Source organism: Staurois parvus, unplaced genomic scaffold (genome assembly GCF_062004578.1).
Source record: "Staurois parvus isolate SC_StPar_1 unplaced genomic scaffold, SC_StPar_1.0 ptg002362l, whole genome shotgun sequence".
NCBI classification, from domain to species: Eukaryota; Metazoa; Chordata; class Amphibia; order Anura; family Ranidae; genus Staurois; species Staurois parvus.
This window is the reverse complement of record NW_028320158.1, coordinates 344,015-369,795: the sequence shown is the minus strand read 5'-3', so window position 1 is coordinate 369,795 and position 25,781 is coordinate 344,015.

The window sequence follows — 25,781 nt, the reverse complement described above, 5'->3', positions numbered from 1 at the left end:
TATAAAAATAGATAAAAATAAAATAAAAATAATAAAAATGAAAATAAAAATACAAAAGTATGAATAGAAATAAAAATTAAAGTAAAAATAAAAAAAGAATAAAAATTAAAAATAAAAAGTGAAAAATAGACCAAATGAAAAAGGAAAAAGAAAAAGGAAAAAGAGTATGTAATTGGGGCTGTTATAGGGTCATATATAGTGGTGTAAATGATATGGATTCTGGATCAGATAGAAAATCATACATACAGAAATATAAATAAATATGAATGGAAATATGTATATAATATGAACATAATAAACATAATTATAAATCTATGCATAATCCTCCCTGGGGTGCCATAATGGATATGAATGAGTATATAAATGACTATAATAATAGAAAATGAAAAAAAAATTAAATTTTTTAAACAAAAATAGTAAATACAAAATAGGTGGGAGGATAATGCACTGATATGATAATAAACGCATAATGTATGGCAATAAACGCATAATGTATAGAAATAAATGCATACTCATTTTAATTTTTTACCAATATTTTATCAATTATTTAATAATTTTTTTTTTATTAATTTTTTTACCATATTTTATATTACTATTTTCTCAATTAATTTCTTATTTTTTATTATATTATCTTTTAGTTCCTTATGATATATTTTCTACAAATTTTTTTATTTTTTTTATATCTCTTTCTTATAATAACACTATTTTTATTATTTTTTCTATATAATTTTTTCTATTATTTTTCAAGTATTCACATACATATTCTATTTTATTCATTCATTTATTCCATTATTATTTAATTTTCTTCCCTTCCATTTTTTCCCATATTATGTCTTTTCCATATTCATGCGTTTATTGCCATACATTATGCGTTTATTATATCAGTGCATCATCCTCCCACCTATTTTGTATTTACTATTTTTGTTTTCTAAATTTATTTTTTTTCCATTTTCTATTATTATACTCATTTATATACTCATTCATATCCATTATGGCACCCCAGGGAGGATTATGCATAGATTTATAATTATGTTTATTATTATGTTCATATTATATACATATTTCCATTCATATTTATTTATATTTCCGTATGTATGATTTTCTATGTGATCCAAAATTCATATCATTTACACCACTATATATGACCCTATAAAAGCCCCAATTACATACTCTTTTTCTTTTTCATTTTGTCTATTTTTATGTTTATTTTTACTTTAATTTTTATTTCTATTCATACTTTTATTGTAAAGTTTTATCTTTATTTTTATTTTCATTTTTATTATTTTTTTATTTTTATTTTATTTTTATTCTTATTTTTATCTATTTTTATTTTATTTTTACTTTTATTTTTATATTAATATTTTTATTTATATTTTTCTACATTTCTTTTTATCTCATTATTTTCCTAATTTTTCATCGTTCTATTCATTATATTTTTCTTATCCTTTCTTATACTTATCCCCTTTTTTATATCATTTTAATTCTTCCCCCATTTCCTGTTACCATGGTAATGATTTTCGTTTTTTTTCTCCTATTATTGTAATTTTCCCCTACTGCTGTGTTTTCTTCCCCCACTTATGCTTTTAATTGTAAGACCCACATGTTCCTCATCACTATCCCACATGTTCCTCATCACTAACCCACACACTCCTCATCACTATCCCACATGTTCCTCATCACTATCCCACATGTTCCTCATCACTAACACACATGTTCCTAATCATTAACCCACACATTCCTCATCACTATCCCACACGTTCCTCATCACTAACACACATGTTCCTCATCATTAACCCACACATTCCTCATCACTAACCCACACGTTCCTCATCACTAACACACATGTTCCTAATCATTAACCCACACATTCCTCATCACTAACCCACACGTTCCTCATCACTAACACACATGTTCCTCATCACTAACCCACATGTTCCTCATCACTAACACACATGTTCCTCATCACTAACACACATGTTCCTCATCACTAACACACATGTTTCCAATTATGCTAGTTGTTATTCCCAAATTGTTGATTGCCAGTTAAGGCACATCAGCCATTATAAAAGGAATGGTCCTTCTGCCATGTCATTCCCCTGCTTGAGAAAGGAGCGCGCTTCTGCCACTAGAGGCCAGCGCATGCTCCGAAATGCATGTCACTGACGTCATCGCGCCTATGCCGACGTTCAGTGTGCGTTCCAGCCGCCATCTTTAGGAGTATGTGCATGCCGGCCGGCTCTTCGTCTGTCTCCCTCCTGAACCACGCTCCCTACCACTCTCAGACGCGGACGATACACCAGTGACAGCCGGACCACACGGTGTTTCCACACCACAATACCCTACATGCTTTTATTACTCTACTACCATGTGAGTGTTCCTACTTTTATTATATATTGGAGTGTTCTGCTGCACTCAGAGGCGCTTCTTCTTCTCTCCTTACTACACAGAGTCTGTTACAGTACTGCATGGAGCTTGCCCTGAGTGCCACACTGACCCCCCTTATCCAACTCACCCGGAATATTTCTATCACTACTAGACTTTTCAGACTTTGGTCCAGGATTTGCGCTGATTATCATTACTTCTATTGCAAATTTCCTTAACCCCAGTATGGTAGAGCACACTTGACAGAATCATTGCAACATCCCAATTCTGCAGATATTTGTCCCACCAACTTCTCATCAACAAATGATATAACATAAAGCTGCTCCCTTGTGCCTGTGTCAATAATACACTCACAAGCTATTGATATTATCAATGTTCACAAGTCCTTTCGCATGCTTCTGGGCAGTGGAATGCAAAGCACCCGATAACCGAAACCTAGAACTTCAGTCCCGGAAGCGCTTCATCGCGTCTCGATTCCCCGGATTGTGAACAGCTCAATGCCTCTACTGGAAGTTCCAAACTCCAGGGGGAGGACTAAGGCTGCATTCACCCTTGAGAGTTTTGTAGCTCAAAGCTTGAGAAAAGCTCAAACTTAAAAAAATTCAATTGTTGTCTATGGTGCCTGTTCACACCTGATCACACGAACAGGCACCATAGAGAACAATTGATTTTTTAAGTTTAAGCATTTTTGGAGTTTCAAGCTTCGAGCTTCAAGCTACAAAACACTCAAGTGTGAATGCAGCCTAAGGGAGCGATATTCTAAGAGCCTCTAACAGAAGACACCTAAATATCTATATAAAAACCCAGGAGCCCCCAGTGTGTATGCGTATGCAAAATGGCACTATACATGATGGAATGAGTACCTCTAACTATACCTAGAGATATGTCCAACCACCGAGCCAGATACAATGCTAAAAATAAATACAAAATGTATGCAGAAAACATGGATGCTAAATATATATTATTAAAATGTAATACAATATAATGATGGTTCCAAAGTTTCATGTAATAAGAAAAGGGGGAGGAAAACACTATCCCCATCTACAATAAATAAATGATCTCTGGAGGTGAGGGCCACAGACCTGCAGCACACTCCTCTAAATAATTATGATTTTCCATAGCAGATGTACCAATGCCACACACAGAAACACATGGATTCAAACCTAGACAAAGCGAATATCATCATGTTAAAATATAAAGATAATAATATTAAAAAAAAGTTAACAAATAGATAAAAAACTGCATGGTGATAATTTAGATACCATTATAAAACACCCAAGGTAAATATTAAAAGCCTCCTAGAAACTAAATACATGGCTCAAAAAAATGAAAGGAAGACTTTGAAAACCCATCAGATCTCAATGGGGACGAACCTCCTGCTGGATCTCTATACTGACATGGACGGGGTAATGTGTGAGGAACGTAAGGACGCCCCATCGCTTGATGGAAATGAAAATGATCGACCTACAGAGGACTGAATTCAAAGACACCTCGAAAATCAAAGTGAAAATATGATGTAGCAGACAATTCCATTTTGCTGAAATGTCATTGCAGCAACTCAGAATGGTCCTCAATAGTTTGTATGGCCCCCCACGTGCTTGTATGCATGCCTGACAACGTCGGGGGAGGCTCCTAAAGAGACCACGGATGGTGTGCTTGGAGATTTCCTCCAAGATCCCAGATCTGGACCAGGGCATCACTGAGCTCCTGGACAGTCTGAGGCGCAACCTGGCATTATCGGATGGACCAAAACATGATATCCCAGAGGTGTTCTATTGGATTTAGGTCAGGTGAGTGTGCGGGCCATTCAGTGGTATCAGTTCCTTCATCCTTCTTCCAACTAATAAAGAAGCAGTCAGAAAATATGAGTAGGGAAGTCAGTGGCCTCCACCTATAAAACCATTCCTGTTTTGGGGGTCATCTTATTGTTGCCCATCTAATGCACCTGTTGTTAATTTAATTAACACCAAAGCAGCTGAAACTGATTAACAACCCGCTCTGCTACTTACCTGACCAGATCAATATCCCAGGAGTTTCAATGACTTGATGCTAGACTCTGATTAAAAAGTGTCCCTTTCATTTTTTTGAGCAGGGTATGAACCAACTGATGTTGTTCCCAGTTGCTTCCACTTTGTTATAATAATAATGCACTGACCCTGCTCTGTCATGTGACGTGGCCTACCACTTGGTGGCTGAGTGGCTGTTGTTCCCAGTGGCTTCCACTTTGTTATAATCCCACTAACAGTTGAGCATGGAATATTTAGTAGCCAGGAAATGTCACGGATGGACTTATTGCCCAGGTGGCCACCTATCACGGGACCACGCTTGGAGTCACTGAGCTCCTGAGAGCCACCCATTCTTTCACCAATGTTTGTAGAAGCAGTCTGCATGCCTAGGGGCTTGATTGTATACACCTGTGGCCACGGAGGGGATTGGAACACCTGAATCACATGATTTGGAGAGGATTGGAACACCTGAATCCAATGATTTGGAGGGGATTGGAACACCTGAATCCAGTGATTTGGAGGGCTGGCCCAATACTTTTAGCAATATAGTGTATGATACGGATCCGGTGGGGTTTGTCTCTGGGAGGGCGGTAAGGGATAATGCATTGAGAACTGTACATTTGAGTCATAAGGTGAAGGGGAGGAAGTCCCAGTCCTCTACCCGATAGAATGTTTGACAGGGTGGACTGGGAGCACTGGTTTACAACTATACAATATTTTGGGATAGGCCCACATACGTGTAATCAGCTTAGGATGTTATATAGTGGCCCAAAGGCACAGGTGTAAGTCAATGGGATGCTTTCACGACCATTTAATTTGGTTGCCTATTGTTTGTGCTGTCCTTGGAACCCAGAAATTCAGGGAATAATAGAGAAGAGCATTTACAGATATCAAGAGAACCAGAGAGCACACAGAGACAGATTGCACGGAACCCAACGTGCTTTTATTGGGGAGGTTTTTGGGGCACAGACAACAGTTCCTTTAGTCCACAGATCCACACCAGACACAGCAACACAGTACAGTTCTCTGGAAGGCAATATGGAACAACAGGGGTATTGTAATCCACAGGGTTAGTCCCCACAGGAGGCTCCAGACAGGGAAGGGTTAAGTCCAGGCAGGTTCACAGAGAGCCAGGGGTTAAGTCCAGGCAGGATCACGGAGAGCCAGGGGTTAAGTCCAGGCAGGGGATAAATCCAGCCAGGCAGATGCACGGGGACAGCAGATGATTCCTCCACAGTGCAAGGATTCCAGGCAGCACAGACAGTCCAGTAGATGAGGAGCATGGGGGATGTTCGGATGAGAGAAGCTGGCCCTCAGCGCAGCCTTCCCTCACACAGGCAGCCAGGAGAACACACGAGGGGGGTGTTGTTTCCTGCTCACCCTTAAGTATAGAGCTGGTAACCGGATACTTCCTGTCGGGTTACCATGGCAACGGGCCCTGTCTCCCAGGTCTCCAGACCTGCCCAGGGAGCTCAGGAGTTTGTGCATGAGAGGGAAGGGAGGAGGGGGCCTGTTTGTGGATTCCTTTAGCAAGGAGGCCAGACTGCAAGCCAGGGGGGTGAGGAGCTGCTGAGGGCTACCTGTGTCAGGGACACAGAGGACTAGAAGACCCAGCATGGACAGAAGAGTGAGGGGCTGTTGAGGGGTGTGGGGGGGGGGGGTGTTAAGCAGCAAGCCTAGAGGATGGGGAAGGAAGGGCCAGCTCCGTGACAACAGATAATGTACTATTCTTTTTCCAAAACCCAAAGAGAACTCTAGCACCAATTTAGAGATCTACAGACCGACGTAGGAAGATGTCAAATCTGAAGATTCATTTGAGAAAATCAGAAACATAGGGTGATGAAATAATTATTCAAAAGAATAGCCAAGGGCTTAAAATATTTCAGGATTATAATATTCCTCTTAGGGAATTATATCCGGGTAATTATGTCCCCTCCTTAACAGGATTAAACATGATCTGAATACAGTAATTATCCTGTTCCTCTATTATCTTGGTTAGGGAGAGTGAAGAAACAAAAGATGGCCACCCTTCCAAGAGTTTTGTACGTATTCCAAACACTCTCATAGAAATCCCTTCAACATATTTTAAGACACTACAGTCCTTAGTGGCGAAGTTCGGTAGAAATATCGGGGACCTTCTATATCTTATTCAACAATGCTTTAATTGAAACAGGATGGAGACTTCGCTCCCCCAGATGTTGAACTTAAGGCCTCATGCACACAAGGCATTAATTAATTTCATTGGCCAGAATGATATTTTATTCTGGCCATTGAAATGAATTAATGCTCAAATGTGCTTAGTGTTTAGACGCATTTAGGCACTTTTAGCCGCTCCAAACGGTTTTTCTGCCAAAATGCAGCTGCTCCTGAATGCATTGGTCCTGGATTTTTTCTCCTGCTGGCAAATGCTACTGCTACTAACAGCTTATAAAAGTCTGTGTGCATGGACACATAGGATAACATATAAAAACAGATAATTTGAGTGAGCGCACAGAACAAATAAGCTGCTAGCATAGAAGGATAAAACCCCTTAATCCTCAAATAAATCATAAAACAAATATGTAGTGCTAAAAGTAAAGTGACTAAGTGCATAGTGCGCAAAAAATAAACTGTGCAATAATAGTGAAATCCTGTTAGGGACCAGCCGGTGGTAGCCTCTAGCGGCTCACAGACCAGAATTCCCCAGGGCGCGGAATCTAAGTTACGACCTGCTTGTTCACCAGAGCCCCTGATGGTGGGGATGGACTTGGAGCAAGCCGAGACCAGGTCGCGACCCCTGGGTGCAACCAGCTGTGGAAGAGGCACCTGTCGGTGGTACGCAGCAGGTGAGAGTCTGATGTGAGGAGGTAGAGTAAGCGAGGTCAGACAGGCCGGGTCGGTAACAGCGGAGCTGGTCGGTACAAAACAGCAGGCAGAAGAATAAATGGGTCACGGTCCGGGTTTGGCAACAGGAGATCAAAAGTGCAGGAGCAGGCAGGGGAATGGTCAGGCAAGCCAGGGGTCAGAGCTGGAGAAGTCAGCAGATCAGGATCAGGCAGGGTCAGCAGCAAAGTAAACTCACAGGAACACAGGAAAGACCATATGGCACTTGAGCATTGCAAGAGCTGGGTTTAAATAGTCAGCCCAACTCCTGACAGGCGCTCCTGGGTCCTAATGCTTGCCTGGTGCCGTCATTGGTGACAGTTGCGTCTGGGTCCTAGTGCCCGCCTGCCTGTACGTTTTGTCAGGACTCTACGCATGTGCGGATTCGATCGCCGCAGCGATCTTCCCATTCCCTGACAAATCCTAAAAAATTTTCAACAATGTGACAAGTGCAAATATGAATGGATGAACATACATCAATAAATGAAGTGACAAAGATGAAAGTGGACAGCTATAAACCATATAAAATGAATTATAAATTGATCAATATTAAAATTGTTGAAATTCAATAAAGTGCTTGTCAGGGTCCTGTCCACGGCAGAAGTTCTGGAAGATCTGGCATTTCTGCCAGTACTCTGCATGGCCCCAGAAGCACACATCAGCCTCAGTTTGGTGCCAGACGGCCTTTATAAGGAGGCTTATCGCTATCTCAAGTTGCTGGATGATCTCTAGCTCCCTGTGCCCTGTTTCCTGTGACTTTGACCCCTGATTTCCTGTTACCGAATTGGCTTGCTCCTGGACCTGTCTACTCTGCTTTACCCCTGATCTGACCTCAGCTTGGCTTACGGATACTCTCTCTCTCTCTCTCTCTCTCACTCCTCTGTGTATGACCTCGTCTATCCCATCTGACTGTCTTCTCTGATTCCCACCTGGTACCTGAACTTGGCTTGAACTGACTACCCAGTAAACATCTAAATCCCGGAAGGGCTTGCATACCACACACAGGCACCTCTTGTCTGCAGATCAATCTCTGTGCACCAGCTGTGCTTCTGAGTGGACCACCAACCAGCACTCCTACAGGCGACCTGTGGAACTTTGGGCCTGACTCCCGCTGTCCCACTCTCAGGGGAGTCTGGAACTTAACCTCAAGGAAAGCCCTCTCTCCACTGGCCTCCGTCACCAGGTACGTGATAGTATCATCCAGCCAGTATGTCCGAGGCCGAGAGAGGCGCTTCTGCACTAGAGGCCCTGTGCCAACAGATGACGGCACTTACCCAAGCAATGAAGGAACTACAGCAAGTATACTTCTAGCTAGAAGGGCATCTTCACTCCCTCTCTACTTCCACGGACCAGAATCCCTCCACCAGTTCCAACCCAGTAGCCGCACCTGCCAGTCAGTCTCCTTCCACCACTCCTGCTATAGTGTTACCACCTCCGGAACCCAGAGTTCCTACTCCTGAACGTTTTCTTGGGGATCAACGTAAGTTCAAAGCTTTCAAGAATGCCTGTGAATTATATTTTGCTCTGCAACCCAGGACCTTTTCTCTGGAAGCGGTTAAGGTCGGGTTTATCATCTCCCTCTTGTCTGAAGAACCTCAGTCTTGGGCACATAGTCTTCTGGAACAAAAGAGCCCAGCACTCAATTCGGTGAGTGAATTCTTTGAAGCAATGGCTGCCCTCTACGACGATCCCCAGAAGACCTCCACTGCTGAGTCCGCCCTCCATGCTTTACTATAAGGTCGGCGGCCTGTGGAGGACTACATAGTGGAGTTCTGTAAATGGTCTGCAGACACCGTTTGGAACGATGCAGCATTGAAGTACCAGTTCCGCCTAGGCCTGTCCGAGTTCCTCAAGGATGAGTTAGCTAGGGTGAAAGCTCCCTCCTCCTTGGAGAACCTTATCCTGCTCGCTACTCAGTTGGATTGGCGTCTACAGGAAAGATACGCTGAGTGTACTCAGACCTTTCGGCCCACTTGGGTTCTGCTAAAAGTTCCAGGACCAACGGCTCCTGCCCTTGCTCCGCAACCCATCAACACTTTGTAGATAGAACCTGTGACGGAAGTGTAGGCGGGACAGAACGCACTTAATCAGGGTAACAAGGGTAGGGTCCGGGTACCCAAAAGAGGGAAGAAGAGGGAGGAGTCCAAACAGCGATAATCCGACCCACGGTAGGGTGGTTCAGGTAGCGATAATCTGAGCATTCAGTGGGGCAGTCCAGGCGATAATAATCTAGGCACACAATAGAGGCAGTTCAAGCAAGCAATAATCAGGGTATTCAATGGGGCAATCCAGGCAAGGAGCATATGGGTGCTCAACAGGGCAGTCCGGGCAAGTATAATATGGGCATACAACAGGGCAGTCCAGGCAAGGGGGATATGGGTGCACAACAGGGCAGTCCGGGCAAGGATAACATGGGCATACAGCAGGGCAGTCCAGGCAAGAGGAATATGGGCGTACAACAGGGCAGTCTAGACAAGGGCAATAGGGCGCACAATAGGGACAGTTCAAACACTCCGCCACATGCGGCTTGTAGGGACACTCACGACAGGTAGCTTCCAGGGACAATCAGCAGACAATGTGCAGGAACATTCATGGTGATCAGCTTCCAGGGACAGCAGCAGCCAGCGGACAGGGACCCTCACAGCGATCAGCTTTCCAGCGATAGCAGCAGCCAGCAGGCAGGGACCCTCACAGCGATCAGCTTTCCAGGGACAGCGGCAGCCAGCGGACAGGGACCCTCACAGCGATCAGCTTTCCAGGGACAGCAGCAGCCAGCGGGCAGAGACCCTCACAGCGATCAGCTTTCCAGGGACAGCAGCAGCCAGCGGGCAGGGACCCTCACAGCGATCAGCTTTCCAGGGACAGCAGCAGCCAGCGGGCAGGGACCCTCACAACGATCAGCTTTCCAGGGACAGCAGCAGCCAGCGGGCAGGGACCCTCACAGCGATCAGCTTTCCAGGGATCAATATGATACTTCAGCACTTTCAGTGACATAAAAGTTCAGTGCAGGTGACTTCTTGTGCTAAAGAAATGAAGTATGCTTGCACTCACCGGAAGCGCAAGTTATATGCGCATATCATGTATATAATCTCCGGGGAGGACCCTGGTGGTCATCATGGATCTGGTCACAACCTGGGGGGGGGGCTTCACTGACACACACACCGGAAGCACTCCAGACCTCGCAGTAAACCAATGCAGCATACAAGGATAGCTCCTTACACGATTCCAACCACTTTGCACCGGTTGTACCAGATGGCACTGCTCCACCTTAAATGGCTCAGAATTAAGTCACCAAACAGAGGACATTTTGATAGTGTAGTACGTTTATTGGCACTTTTTCCAAATATGAATAAGGGAGAAAGAAATATCCAGCTTACTTTCAGAATATCTAAGATGGCGTCAGCGCGGCAAGGCTTCTCTCTGGCGTGTTCTCAAAGGCATGGCCTTGCCGCCGCCGCCGTCCGCTATTTATAGCACCCGCACGCGAGTGCGACGCAGGTGCCATTTTGAAAAGCTCGGCAGATCCGCCACATTAATACAGAGACCGAGGGCTGGAAGAAAACCTTATGCTCTGCTTATTCTAATATACAAAATTCTTAATAGGAGATGATAATAATCAATCACTGAAGGGAATACTCTAGAGAATGGACATTAAAGGTAAAAAAAACATGTTTAAGAATCTGATAAAGAAAACGGTCACCATTTTACTGTGGACATAACCATGATTGAAACGGCCATTAATTAATAAATAAAACGTGACGTTAACTATATCGGTGTGTATTATATTCCCTCCTAGATTGTAAGCTGGAAAGAGCAGGGCCCTTGACCCCGTCGTGTATTGTATTGTTACTGTATTGTCTCATGTTCTGTCCCCCACTATAATGTACAGCTGAGCAAACCTTTTAGCGCTATATAAATACTGTATAATAATAATAATAATCTAGAGTAAATACATGCATGATTTGCAAATTATTGGAGAATATATATGGTAAGTAAAAAATAATAAAAAATAGCACGTCGGCCATTTTGTTGAAGATCCGAGGGACTACAAGAGCCACTAATGCTTTAATGGATGAATGTCCAAAAACGTAGTTTAAAAAACGAAATTTAGCTATTAAGCCAATAAATTTGCATTTAAGAAAAAAGGGGGTATGTAAAAAACTTTATTAAATCTCTTTAAAACTTGTAATAAAAATAAAAATAAAATCAGATTGTGTATCAAAAATGTGTGTGTAATAATGTCACAAATATGATATGACATTAAGGAGGAATAAACCATATTATACAAATATATTATTATTATTATTATATAAAAATAAAAATTAAAAAATGAGAATTAAAAACGAATGGAATAAAATACGGTCTCTAAATGAATTGGTGGCCTGCCGTATACATATTAAATTAATACATAAATTGCACCATAATCAACCTTTAAAAGGACATAAAATGACATAATAATAAAATTAATATGCAATATACCTAAAACGACATAACTATAATATTAAGATCAAATAAACTACAGATAAGACCTAAAAGAATAAGATAGATATGAACAAATAAAATGAACCTAAAACAATATCTTAACTGGTATCTATGAAACAATAAGTCTATGGTCCAACAGTATGTAATCCAGTCTTGAATACATCTTGTGTGCATGAGAGTAAAATATGTAGTCTCTTTCCTTTACATGCTTAATTCTCCAAATATCTACAAGTTTACACTGAAATAACATTTTTTTCACGTTTTTCAGAAGCCTACTACAGTATCTCCATGGAGAGGCCACATCCATCTGTGGATCCATACAAAAATTGAAATCTCCAGCCACAATCAAATTACCTTTTTTGAAATACATTAATTTCCTCAAAATATTTTTTAAAAATACCTCCGGGTTCTTATTCGGGCAATAAATGTTTGCTAATGTGCATTCTATTTCCTGTAGTTTTCCTTTCAAGAACGGGGATCTCCCTTCCAGATCTACCAATCTCTCATCCAACTTAAACTTTATATTTTTCGCAAATCCTATTGCCACTCCCTTTGCGCATTTGATCGGGGAATCTGCATAATATCACTCTGGATAAAATCTGGATTGCAGCTTCACATTTGTTTCTTGAACTAGATGTGTCTCTTGTAGAAATACCACTGAAGAGAGTTTATACTGAAGTTCTTTAAGTATCCTAAATCTCTTCCCTGGGCTATTTAAACCTTTGACATTATGGGGTTTATTTACTAAAGCTGGAGAGTCCAAAATCAGACTCCCTTCTGCATAGAAACCAATCAGCTTCTAACCTCAGCTTGTTCAATGAAGCTTTGGCAATGAAACCTGGAAGCTGATTGGTTTCTATGCAGAAGGGAGTCTGATTTTGGACTCTCCAGCTTTAGTACCGTATATACTCGAGTATAAGCTGAGTTTTTCAGCACATTTTTTTTGCTGAAAAACGGCCCCCTCGGCTTATACTCGAGTCAACATCTGCAGATAGTGGGGCGCGCCCCCCAGGGGGGGCGCGAGGCTCCGTCAAGGGGGGCGCGTACAGGGGTGGGCAGAGGGCTGCTGTCTCTTACCTGGCTCCGGTCCCACGATGATCCATCCAGGAAGCGCTGCTCCTTCCGTCACTCCGGCCACTCCCTCACTCCCCAATCACGGGCGAGGAGGAGGAGCTGAGCGGACCCGCGAACATCGAGTGAGGGAAAAGCCGGTAAGTGTGCAGTGCAGAGGTGCTGCTGCAACCACATATGCTGGCTGCAGCAGCACCATACTGCAACTGGGGTCAGCAAGTGTCATTGGTGTCAGTGGGAGGAATAGTGCCGCATCATTGGTGTCACTGATACTAATGATGGGGCACTATTCCTCCCACTGACACCAACGATGGGGCACTATTCCTCCCACTGACACCAATGATGGGGCACTATTCCTCCCACTGATACCAATGATGGGGCACTATTCCTCCCACTGATACCAATGATGGGGCACTATTCCTCCCACTGACACCAATGATGGGGCACTATTCCTCCCACTGATACTAATGATGGGGCACTATTCCTCCCACTGATACCAATGATGGGGCACTATTCCTCCCACTGACACCAACGATGGGGCACTATTCCTCCCACTGACACCAATGATGGGGCACTATTCCTCCCACTGATACTAATGATGGGGCATTATTCCTCCCACTGACACCAATGATGGGGCACTATTCCTCCCACTGACACCAATGATGGGGCACTATTCCTCCCACTGATACCAATGATGGGGCACTATTCCTCCCACTGACACCAATGATGGGGCACTATTCCTCCCACTGATACCAATGATGGGGCATTATTCCTCCCACTGACACCAACGATGGGGCACTATTCCTCCCAGTGATACCAATGATGGGGCACTATTCCTCCCACTGACACCAATGATGGGGCACTATTCCTCCCACTGACACCAATTTTTTACATTGACTAGTAGGTGCCTCATTTCCCACCCTCGGCTTATACTCGAGTCAATAGTTTTTCCCAGTTTTTTGTGGTAAAATTAGGTACCACGGCTTATATTCGAGTCGGCTTATACTCGAGTATATACGGTAAATAAACCCCTATATGTTCACTGTCTGAAGAAGGAGAAGGAATGCTCACAGAGAGTCCTTATTCTGCCTATATTACGAGGAGTCTGCCAATACTTTGAAGGATAAGGAATCTTGGATGTAGTTCTGTGTTGTGTGGCTACTTTAATAGGATGTCAAAAACATTATGGAGCTGGATAGTGATGCCATTGGCCCTTCTTTGACTACAAAACTGAGGTAAGTGAACAATTCACATTGGGACCACTCTGGAGGTTTGGTTATAAAAATATTACACAGGAGATAGTAGACTTCCAAATCTTGATACAATGGTAAGGGTCCTTTTTAGAGTACCAGTCACACAGTCTCAACAATATCTTTACCTACAGCAGGAACATACAGTAATTTTGCCTTGCTAAGTAATTACACAGGTTTAAGTTAAGGTTCAAAACTTTCACAATAAACTCATCTCTTTAATTCTTTTAATTGCATACAATTTCCTTTTGCATAAAAAATAAAAAACATGGAGACAAATATATTAATATACATTCATTGATAACCCATGTGCTCTGTAACAATTGTGTAATTAGATGTCAATGTTTGTACATTATCTCATAATCAGGGGCGGACTGACCATTTGGGAACTTGGGCACTGCCCGAGGGCCAGGGTCAGTAGGGGCCCCATGAGATGCCCCTGGTACCCTTCATAGGATTTTTTGGGTGTGGTTTGAGTGTGAGCAAGGACACAGGGGCCCCATGATCCCCTATTGCCCGGGGGCCCCATGAGTTGTCAGTCCGCCCCTGCTCATAATCAGCATTTAATACAGATCCTTGCATAAATAATGGCCACATTGTGTAAGGCAATCCCATGATGAAACTATTTTGCACTAAGAGCTCCTCCGCAACCCGTCTAGATGACTCCCTGAAGCATTTCACTCACACAGAGCTGTAGTGTTTTAGATGAAGTTCTTTGTGAGTGAAACGCATCAGTAGGACGAGCCAATGTGGTTGGTTCATAAACATCTAATTCAACAAGGGGATTGTTTTTGCAGTATGGCCTCCAATTTTTGCTATTGCTATTTTGTGGTTGGAACAAAACCAAAAGGGAGAGTTGGCACCACCTGAGAGAGGAATCTGCACAGACTGTGGAGTGAGAGTGGAACTCCTTTTGTGCCATCATCTTCATTTTAGATTGCCGAATATACCATGGAAAGGTCCTACTTGTGAACTGGTAGATTAATAACTCTCCCCATAAGAACCCTCTCCACAAAACATCATGCTCAAAGTGAGCTTGTTATGGCTAAACAATGAGGCAGTGGCAGAAAATCCAAGGCCATTTCTGAGAACAACATGTCCAGCCTTTGAATGCATTGTAAGGTAGGTAACATGCTCCCAAAGATGCTTCGTAACAACAGAAAACTGGTGATTCAAAAACTGTAAAAACAATCATGCTAGATAAAAGTTGGGACAATACATGTAACCAGAAATATAATAGGCAACATACCATCATAAAGAGATAACGCCATAGCAAGATCCTTAAAAAAATACAAATGGCAGGACCCTGGGACTGGAATCTACCATTTTATATTTGACGGGAGAGGAAAAAACGTTGGCCCTTGGCACCTGGACAAGCCCCATTTCCCAAATGGGAAGTGAGGCAAGTTTGCTGTAAAATTTTAAAGCAATAAAAATTATAATGATAACTGAAACCTAAAATAAATTGTCAATGCAGTTTTTGCTATGGGAATTCTCTGATGATGGCTACAACACTATTATGAGCTGAAAAAACCCCCCACAAAAATAATGAGTTTGGATACAGAAAATTGTGAAAGTTACAGTAGAAAGACTATGGGGTGTCCAAGGAAGAAAACAAAATGTCGTACTTGTTAAAAAATATTATGACAGTAAATCTGAAAATGTTCATCTCATAGAGTGCTATTGGGAAAATTTCAGAATACATTTACATCTCTTAAGTAAATTTTAAATATTCTAAACCAAGCTTTCTTATCAAGGGTTCTGTTGAACCAAAAATTCCTCCAGAGGTTGCCAGGAGTTCATATGGCAGTGGTGAATTGATCTCCTCTCTACAATGATCACCAATTTACAGGGGTTATTTATCTTTGTAATTCAACATAATGTGTCATTTTTAATCTAAAATATATAGGGGATCGTAAAGAAGAATTTCCACTGACCACGTATAGAGAGGCACTAAAGGAAACACTAAAGTTATTCTGTCTGTGTCTCTTTTTTTGCCCATTGTCATTTGTTTCATTTTATGGTTAATATAGCCAGTTAAAGCAAGGGAGTCTTGTAAAATAAACCTCTCTGGGTGTTATATATTCTGGGTATGACATATTTTATTTTTCTTTTATTTGAAACCTTTTTCAAATATACATACTGTATATATATATATATATATATATTATATATATTATATATATTAGGGAAAGACCTGGCAACCTACCCTGTAAAATAATTGCTAAGAGAATTCATGGAAAAAGTCTCGCTTATGAGTGACAGTCCATGAAATCGCCAAGGGTCGGATACGACTGAATGGATAGATAGATAGATAGATAGATAGATAGATAATAGATAGATAGATAGATAGATAGATAGATAGATAGATAGATAGATAATAGATAGATAGATAGATAGATAGATAATAGATAGATAGATAGATAATAGATAGATAATAGATAGATAGATAATAGATAGATAGATGATAGATAGATAGATAGATAGATAATAGATAGATAGATAGATAGATAGATAGATAGATAGATAGATAGATAGATAGATAGATACATAGATAGATAGATAGATAGATAGATAGATAGATGATAGATAGATAGATAGATAGATAGATAGATAGATAATAGATAGATAGACAGACAGACAGACAGACAAACAGAGAGAGAGAGAGAGAGAGACAGACAGACAGACAGACAGACAGATAGATAGATAGACAGACAGACAGACAAACAGAGAGAGAGAGAGACAGACAGACAGACAGACAGACAAACAGACAGACAGATAGATTTATCAGGGGTTCCCTGAAACCTCCACATTATTTCCATGATTCCTCCAGGGAAAAGGTCTGTTTTAAATAAATGTGTCATAGAAATGTAAGGATCAGAGCAACCAGAATTAGGGATGAGCACATCTGTCTAGGTCAGCAATGGGCAAACTACGGCCCGCGGGCCGTATACGGCCCGGCGGACCTTTTAATCCGGCCCGCGGAGCTAGGCTCCCACTAGGCTCCTCTCACAGTCCGCCCTGAAGACCGGTGTAGCATGAAAATCTGTCTCCTATGAGGATCTGTCCCCCTTCGACGTATCTGCGCATGTGCCGGAGATCGCCGATCGGCTGCTAATGCCTGAAACTGGCACATGCGCAGATACGTCGAGGGGGACAGATCCTCATAGGAGACAGATTTTCATGCTACACCGGAACGGCGCGGGAACACGGCGAGAGGAACGCGCGGAGCAAAGGTAAGTGAATTGACACAGGGGGGACTTGGGGACTTAATATGGGGAATGAATTACTATAGGGGGATGAATTACTATATGGGGGATGAATTACTATATGGGGGATGAATTACTATGGGGGATGAATTACTATATGGGGGATGAATTACTATGGGGGATGAATTACTATATGGGGGATGAATTACTATATGGGGGATGAATTACTATGGGGGATGAATTACTATAGGGGGGATAAATTACTATATGGGGGATGAATTACTATATGGGGGATGAATTACTATATGGGGGATGAATTACTATGGGGGATGAATTACTATGGGGGATGAATTACTATAGGGGGGATGAATTACTATGGGGGATTAATTACTATGGGGGATGAATTACTATATGGGGGATGAATTACTATGGGGGATGAATTACTATGGGGGATGAATTACTATATGGGGGATGAATTACTATGGGGGATTAATTACTATGGGGGATGAATTATTATATGGGGGATGAATTACTATATGGGGGATTAATTACTATGCTTGCTATGGGGGAATATTACTATACTTACTATGGATGACACATACACATCATTCATCTACTCTTGGTCCGGCCCCCGGGTCCAATATATGAATCCATTGCGGCCCTCAAGTCAAAAAGTTTGCCCACCCCTGGCCTAGGTTCAATTCACAGGGAGTTTGTCAAATCCTTGCAAACCAAACTTAGCTGCAAACCCCATAAAAGTCTGTAGGGGGCGATATGTGATACAAAATTCTAGCCAAGTTTAAGGCTGACAGGGAAACTATCGTGAAAAGAACATGGGAAGTAAAGCAATGACATGAGTGACATTTAACAAAGCGAAGAATTTAAAAAAAATACTATACAGCACGGAGAGGATCCTTTATAGCGGCCCTTTCCTCCCAAGCATAAAGTTTTGGTGGAACATGCAATTCTACATACTGCTTCTGAATCATCTTTAAATCCTATCCAAAATTAAAAATGTTATTTTGATCTTACCCAATTCCTCCTAATTCCTGGTCTTCAAAGGCATTGGTGATGTAGCTATGGCCTCACATATGCACCCTGGGAAGGTCACATCACCAGTCCCTTCAAGGGAGATCTGGTTCCTAAACTGCATCAAGAGCTCACAGGCTCTTGGGGAAAAACAGATTTTGTTTCCAAAAAGATAAAAGTAATTCTGAATGGGTTACTGCCTTGGAGATCAATTCCAATCAGCTCTTTCACTGGATAAATACATTAAAGTACTTGAAGCTTCTCACATTTTTTATCATGCTACCCAGCAGTTGATTTGGAAACCCACTAACTTTATACGTTTCATAGGCAATGGCTGTATAACATGCTCCATTGACAACAAATGGACTGTGGGAATGGAACAGTAGGCATATTACATATACCAACAATACAAACATATTCATATATTACAAGAGCCCTGAAATGACTGGGTGACAGAGGAGCCCTCTTGTGTTTATGACAACTGCAAAAAACTAAAGAACTATAGAAAATACTGCTCAGACTTTTAAAATAGTTAAGATAAGTTATATATACATTATATTGCCCAAAGTATTGGTCGGCCGGCCTTTCCACACACATGAACTTTAATGGCCTCCCAGTCTCAGTCCTTAGGGTTCAATATTGAGTTGGCCCCGCCCTTTGCAGCTATAACAGCTTCAACTCTTCTGGGAAGGCCGTCCACAAGGTTTAGGAGGGTGTCTATGGGAAGGTTGGACCATTCTTCCAGAAGCACATTTGTCAGGTCAGGCACTGATGTCGGGGGAGGAGGCCTGGCTCACAGTCTCCGCTCTAATTCATCCCAAAGGTGTTCTATGGGGTTGAGGTCAGGACTCTGTGCAGGACAGTCAAGTTCCTCCACCCCAAACTGGCTCCTCCATGTCTTTATGGACCGTGCTTTGTGCATTGGTGCGCAGTCATATTGGATAAGGAAGGGGCCATCCCCAAACTCTTCCCACAAAGTTGGGAGCATGAAATTGTCCAAAATGTCTTGGTGTGCTGACACCTTAAGAGTTCCTTCAACTAGAACTAGGGGGCCAAGCCCAACCTCTGAAAAACAACCGCACACCATAATCCCCCCTCCACCAAACTTTACACTCTGCACAATGCAGTCAGTCAAGTACCGTTCTCCTGGCAACCACCAAACCCAGACACATCCATTGGATGCCAGACAGGGAAGTGTGAATCGTCGCTCTAGAGAACATGTCTCCACTGTTCTAGAGTCCTGTGGTGGCATGCTTTACACCACGGCATCCGTTGCTATGCATTGCACTTGGTGATGGAAGACTTGGATGCAGCTGCTCGGCCATGGAAACCCATTCCATGAAGCTCTCTACGCACTGTTGTTGGGCTCATCTGAAGGCCACACCAAGTTTGGAGGTCTTTAGCTATTGACTCTGCAGACAGTTGGCAACTTCTGCGCACTGTGCGCTTCAGCATGCGCTGATCCCGCCCTGTCATGTGACGTGGCCTACCACTTGGAGTTGCTGTTGTTCCCAGTTGCTTCCACTTTGTTATAATCCCACTAACAGTTGAGCGTGGAATATTTAGTAGCCAGGAAATGTCACGGATGGACTTATTGCACAGGTGGCCACCTATCACGGGACCACGCTTGGAGTCACTGAGCTCCTGAGAGCGACCCATTCTTTCACCAATGTTTGTAGAAGCAGTCTGCATGCCTAGGGGCTTGAGTGTATACACCTGTGTCCATGGAGGGGATTGGAACACCTGAATCACATGATTTGGAAGGCTGGCCCAATACCTTTGGAAATATAGTGTATATTGAGGTATCTATCTTATGGCATGGCTGGATCTAGCAGGGTGCTGGGGAGGGCTGCGCCCCACTCAGATTTCTGTTGTGTCCCCCCCTGACTGACGGCTGATGGCTGAGTACCTTCCCCATTCCCACACTCAGGGCCAGCCCGGGACGTGAGTGCACAGCATGGTGCAGTGATCTGTGTTCAGGAGAGAGGCTGTGCTGTGCCCTCTCCCTCCTGTCAGTGCAGCGCTCCTCCACACAGCACATCACACAGGATCGCTGGCTCGGACTGCACACCGTTTTATTACCTGCACACATTTCCTTCTGGAGCAGGCAGGGTGCAGGTAAACTGTGTGTAGTCCAGACTAGCGATCCTGTGTGTGATGTGTGTGTGTGTGTAGGGATTGCTGACTATTTTCACTGGGGAGGGATATTTGCTAGGAGGGGGGATTGGAGGGAAATATGTGCAAGGAAGAGGGATTGGTTTGGGGGGGTGGCAAGGAGGAGGATTAGGGGGGATATGTGCAAGGCGCAGGGATTGGGGGGGATATGTGCTAGGAGGGGGGATTGGGGGGGTAATATGTGCAAGGATGAGGATTAGGGGGGGATAAGTGCTAGGAGGTGGGACTAGGGGGAGTGATATGTACAAGGAGGAGGATTAGGGGGATATGTGCAAGGAGGTGGGACTAGGGGGAGTGATATGTACAAGGAGGAGGATTAGGGGGATATGTGCAAGGAGGAGGGAATTGGGGGGGGAGTTATATGTACAAGGAGGAGGATTAGGGGGGATATGTGCAAGGAGGAGGGATTGGTGGGGTGATATGTGCAAGGAGGAGGGATCGGGGTGGTGGTGATATGTGCAAGTAGAAGGATTAGGGGGGTATATGCAAGGATAAGGAGTAGGGCGATATATGCAAGGATGAGGATTAGGGGGATATATGCAAGGATGAGAATTAGGGGGGATATGTGCAAGGATGAGGATTAGGGGGATATATGCAAGGATGAGAATTAGGGGGGATATGTGCAAGGATGAGGATTAGGGGGATATATGCAAGGATGAGAATTAGGGGGGATATGTGCAAGGATGAGGATTAGGGGGATATGTGCAAGGATGAGGATTAGGGGGGGTATGTGCAAGGGTGAGGATTAGGGGGATATATGCAAGGAGGAGAATTAGGGGGGATATGTGCAAGGATGAGGATTAGGGGGATATATGCAAGGATGAGAATTAGGGGGGATATGTGCAAGGATGAGGATTAGGGGGATATATGCAAGGATGAGAATTAGGGGGGATATGTGCAAGGATGAGGATTAGGGGGATATGTGCAAGGATGAGGATTAGGGGGGGTATGTGCAATGGTGAGGATTAGGGGGGGATATGTGCTAGGAAGGAGATTGGGGGTGATATGAGGCTGGACATTGTTGTGCACCAGGAGGAACCCAGGACCCACTGTACCAGCGTAGGGTCAGACAATGATTCTTCTTAATACCACTCATACCCGGGATCTCCATATAGAATGGGGAGATACCTAGAGATGATACATATTATACTGTTTCGTGGAATTGTGAGCTGTAATGTGTGGAAAACATTATAGATGTTGGATTGATATTGGACCTGAAATGAACTGGACCCATATTCATTCGAAGAGTGGTGTTTCAAGAGATCCTCTCTCGAAGCATCTCTAGCATACTGGTGTGCCCATCTAACCACCAGCTTGTGGTATCCATGTTCATGGAACCTTCATTCCATGAGCCTAGCTTCCTAATCGGTCAGCCAAACTAGCACAATTACACTTGGCCCTAATGAACTGGCCTCTAGAGATAGCCCTAACAACATAACGGGTGACAGCTTGATGTGTGCAAGAGGGAGTTTTTGAAAGTAGATTTCCTGTAGGAATGTACTGTAACTATGTGGTTTTGAAAGACCCCATCAAGATCATGTCCAAATAGTTTATTTCAGTTGGTTGTTCTTCTCCTGTGAACACCATGTTCAAAGGTTTATTGTTCAGGTAATCCAAGACCTCGACGGCTGGCAGGTCACAAACAAAAATGAGGATGAGGCCATCGATATAGAATAAAAAGCTGCAATAGAGTTTCTATGTGGGTTATGGGCAGTGTTGATGAATGATCCTCCCACCACTCCCTGTAAAGATTTGCGTATGTGGGAGCAAATCTTGCTCTTGTTGAACCCCTGCACATACCGCTCCTTGTCAAAGAGAAATTAATTGTGTCATAAAAGGGAAGATACACTTTCCAAGATAAGTAAAGGGGGAGGAGACAAGCGCCAGCTAAGTGTAGCATTAAAACCACTTTAATTATCATAAAAGTAGTGCACTCACAAGAAGAAGTGAATTAAAAACATGTAGTGATATATGGATGTACTTTCACCAGTCCCTATCATGGCCCCAGTCCTCCAGAATGATGGTAAGGTGCAGTCCAGTAGGTCAGGAGCACCGGAGACTCCCTGGGCTTCCCGTGTCACGGTCCCAATCCTCCAGAATGATGGTAAGGTGCAGTCCAGTAGGTCAGCAGCACCGGAGACTCCCTGGGCTTCCCGTGTACCGTGGAACGCAGAGTTGAGCTGAAGTGACGCCATGACCACAAGGGCTAAAGGAACTCGGCAACATGTTTATGCAGCATGCACTCCCTTTTAGGGCCAATATCCCCCATATTGCATTCTCTGTTTGCGCCAAATAATTTACTAGTTTACGCTTTCCAAGATGAACCACTTTAATTCTGGATCCTCAGAACCCAAAAGAAACTCTGTATACATATCCATGTGATATTTGAGTGCTTGTAATCCCAAGTATGAGGTAAGAATGCATACGAAGACCTGACGTCACATGGGAGCCACTTATGATGATCACCCCAATGGAACTCTTCTAATCTTTGTTTGGTCTGTTTTGTATGATGTAAATGAGAAAGTAACCTCATTATTATTATTATTATACAGGATTGTACAGTTTTTTCAGCGCTTTTTAATATAAAGGGAGACAGTACAGTTAAAATACAATAAAATACATGAGGGTTAAGAGGGCCCTCCTCATAGGAGCTTACAATATAATAGGATGGGGCAAGTGATACAAAAGGTTATAACTGTGGGGGATGGGCTGATGGAGGTGATAAACGTTCAGTTAATTGGAGGTGTGATAGGCTTTCCTGAAGAGAACAGTTTTCAGGGATCGCCTAAATGCAGCCAGAGTAGGAGCTAGCTGGAAAGATTGAGGTAGAGAGTTCCAGAGGAAAGGCGAGAGGCCCTGGAAAAGTCTTGGAGATGAGCATGGAAGGAGGAGACAAGGAAACTTGAGAGCAGGAGATTTTGGGAGGAGTGGAGAGTACGGTTTGGGTAATATTTGGTGACAAGATTGGTGATGTAGATTGCAGCAGAGTTGTGAATGGATTTGTTAGTAGTTGTTAGTATTTTGAATTTATTTGCTGGGCAGTTGGAAGCCAGTGGAGGGATTGGCAGAGAGGGCTCAAAGACACTAAGTGGTTGGTAAGGTAGATGAGTCTGGAAGCAGCATTCATGATGGACTGAAGAGGGGACAGCCTAAGGAGAGGTAGGCCTGTGAAAAGGGAGCTGCAATAGTGAAGACTTCATAACCAGGGGTCGTAGCAGGGTATCAATCACACCTAGTGACTCACCCAGGGAGCCAAAGCTGCCTACTAAAGGCCTACCCTGGACAGCGACATCAGGCTTGTGTATGTCAGGATGTTTGAATGATTAATTGACTCATCTATATCAATCATATAATCGATCGATGGATAACAGTGTCTCCAATATAAAATAAAAATATTAAAAATAATTAAGCTGATAACTTAATTATTCCTGAGATACATTGCCCTATATAGATATTCTTTAAGCACAATAAAACTGGGTGGAAATACAGACTGCAAAACTAAAAAAAGAAAAAAATTAAGATTTATTTTACAATAAGTCACGTACAAACACAGTTAATAGTCGTATCGATATTGTGACACAGACTCCAAGATTATATTCCTAACAAATTGCTAAATGTATCTGCTACAACATACGTATACTAATTATATCAAGTAATAAATTCCTTCCCATAGATACCCTAAGTGTATTAAATTTGGCAGACCCATTGCAGCTGAATTAAAATGTGGAGACCATCTGGAAATTATGCCAACATGGCCAAAATATAATTACCTTGTCCCAAGGTGTTACTGTATCGTGAAGGGAATAGCAAGTTAACAAGCAAAGGCTTTTGCCAACAGAATATCAATTAAACAAACAACAATCATCTAAAAATAATACGGTATTAGTTCCCCAAATGAGGTAGATTGGTGGGGATGGATTGCCTCAAGATGGCTGACAACCAACCCTCAAAATGGCGTCCAGTGGGTGGAGATGGACCGAGCTTAAGATGATGTCTTAATTTCAAAATGGCATCTATTAAAGATGGAGAAAGTGTGTCCTGTGATGTGTAATGATGGGTGATGAGTATCTCAGGTGAGATGTATCTGATAATGTGAGCGTCCAGATTGTGTCCCTGAACTTGCTTATTTATCTATCAAAAACAATACCATTTAGAAACCCGCCCAGAGGGTGTTGTTTGTACTATTTTCCCAGCCCTGATTGGAGCATGAACTATCCATTAACTATTTGTTTGTACAAGCAATACCACAGCTTGTCCACCAGGTGGTGCTCTGGGACTAGAAATCCTTACATTGGGGTTTCTGGGAGAGACTTATGCAGGCCATAGATGGGGAGAAAACCGGCCGATATTTCTTTAAAAAAATGAAAAATCGGTCGTTCAATCGGCCGACGTTACCAGGAACGGTAAAAAAAATCAGCCGATTTTCATCCCGTCTACAGCCGGCAAAAAGTGTCCCTGCAGAGAGCTCCGCTATTTCTTTGACAGTTCTTTGATATTTATAGCGGCTGCAACAATGTATCTATTTGTTTATGAATAAAAACATCTGTATTCGCAATGGATACAAATAGATACATTGTTGCAGCCGCTATAAATATCAAAGAACTGTCAAAGAAATAGCGGAGCTCTCTGCAGGGACACTTTTTGCCGGACTGGAATTCTTCATCTTCTTCAGAAGATGAAGAAAAAGAAGAGGATGAAGAAGAAGAAGAAGTGGATGAAGAAGAAGAAGAGGATGATGAGGAAGAAGAGGATGATGAAGAAGAGGAGGATGAAGAAGAAGAGGATGAACAAGAAGAAGTGGATGAAGAAGAAGAAGAAGAAGAGGATGATGAGGAAGAAAAGGAGGATGAAGAAGAAGAGGATGAAGAAGAAGAAGAGGATGAAGAAGAAGAAGAGGATGAAGAAGAAGAAGAAGAAGAGGATGAAGAAGAAGAGGATGAAGAAGAAGAAGAAGATGAAGAAGAAGAAGAGGATGAAGAAGAAGAAGAAGAAGAGGATGAAGAAGAAGAAGAGGATGAAGAAGAAGAAGAAGAAGAGGATGAAGAAGAAGAAGATGATGAAGAAGATAATGAAGAAGAAGAAGAAGAGGATGAAGAAGAAGAGGATGAAGAAGAAGAAGAAGAAGTGGATTTTCTTCTTCCTCTACTTCTTCTTCATCCTCTTCTTCTTCTTCATCCTCTTCTTCATCCTCTTCTTCATCCTCTTCTTCATCCTCGTTCTCTTCATCCTCTTCTTCTTCTTTTTCTTCTTCTTGTCTTCCTCTTGCAGGTCACTGCTCATGCGCAGATTTTTTATCGGTAAAAAGATCAGCCGAT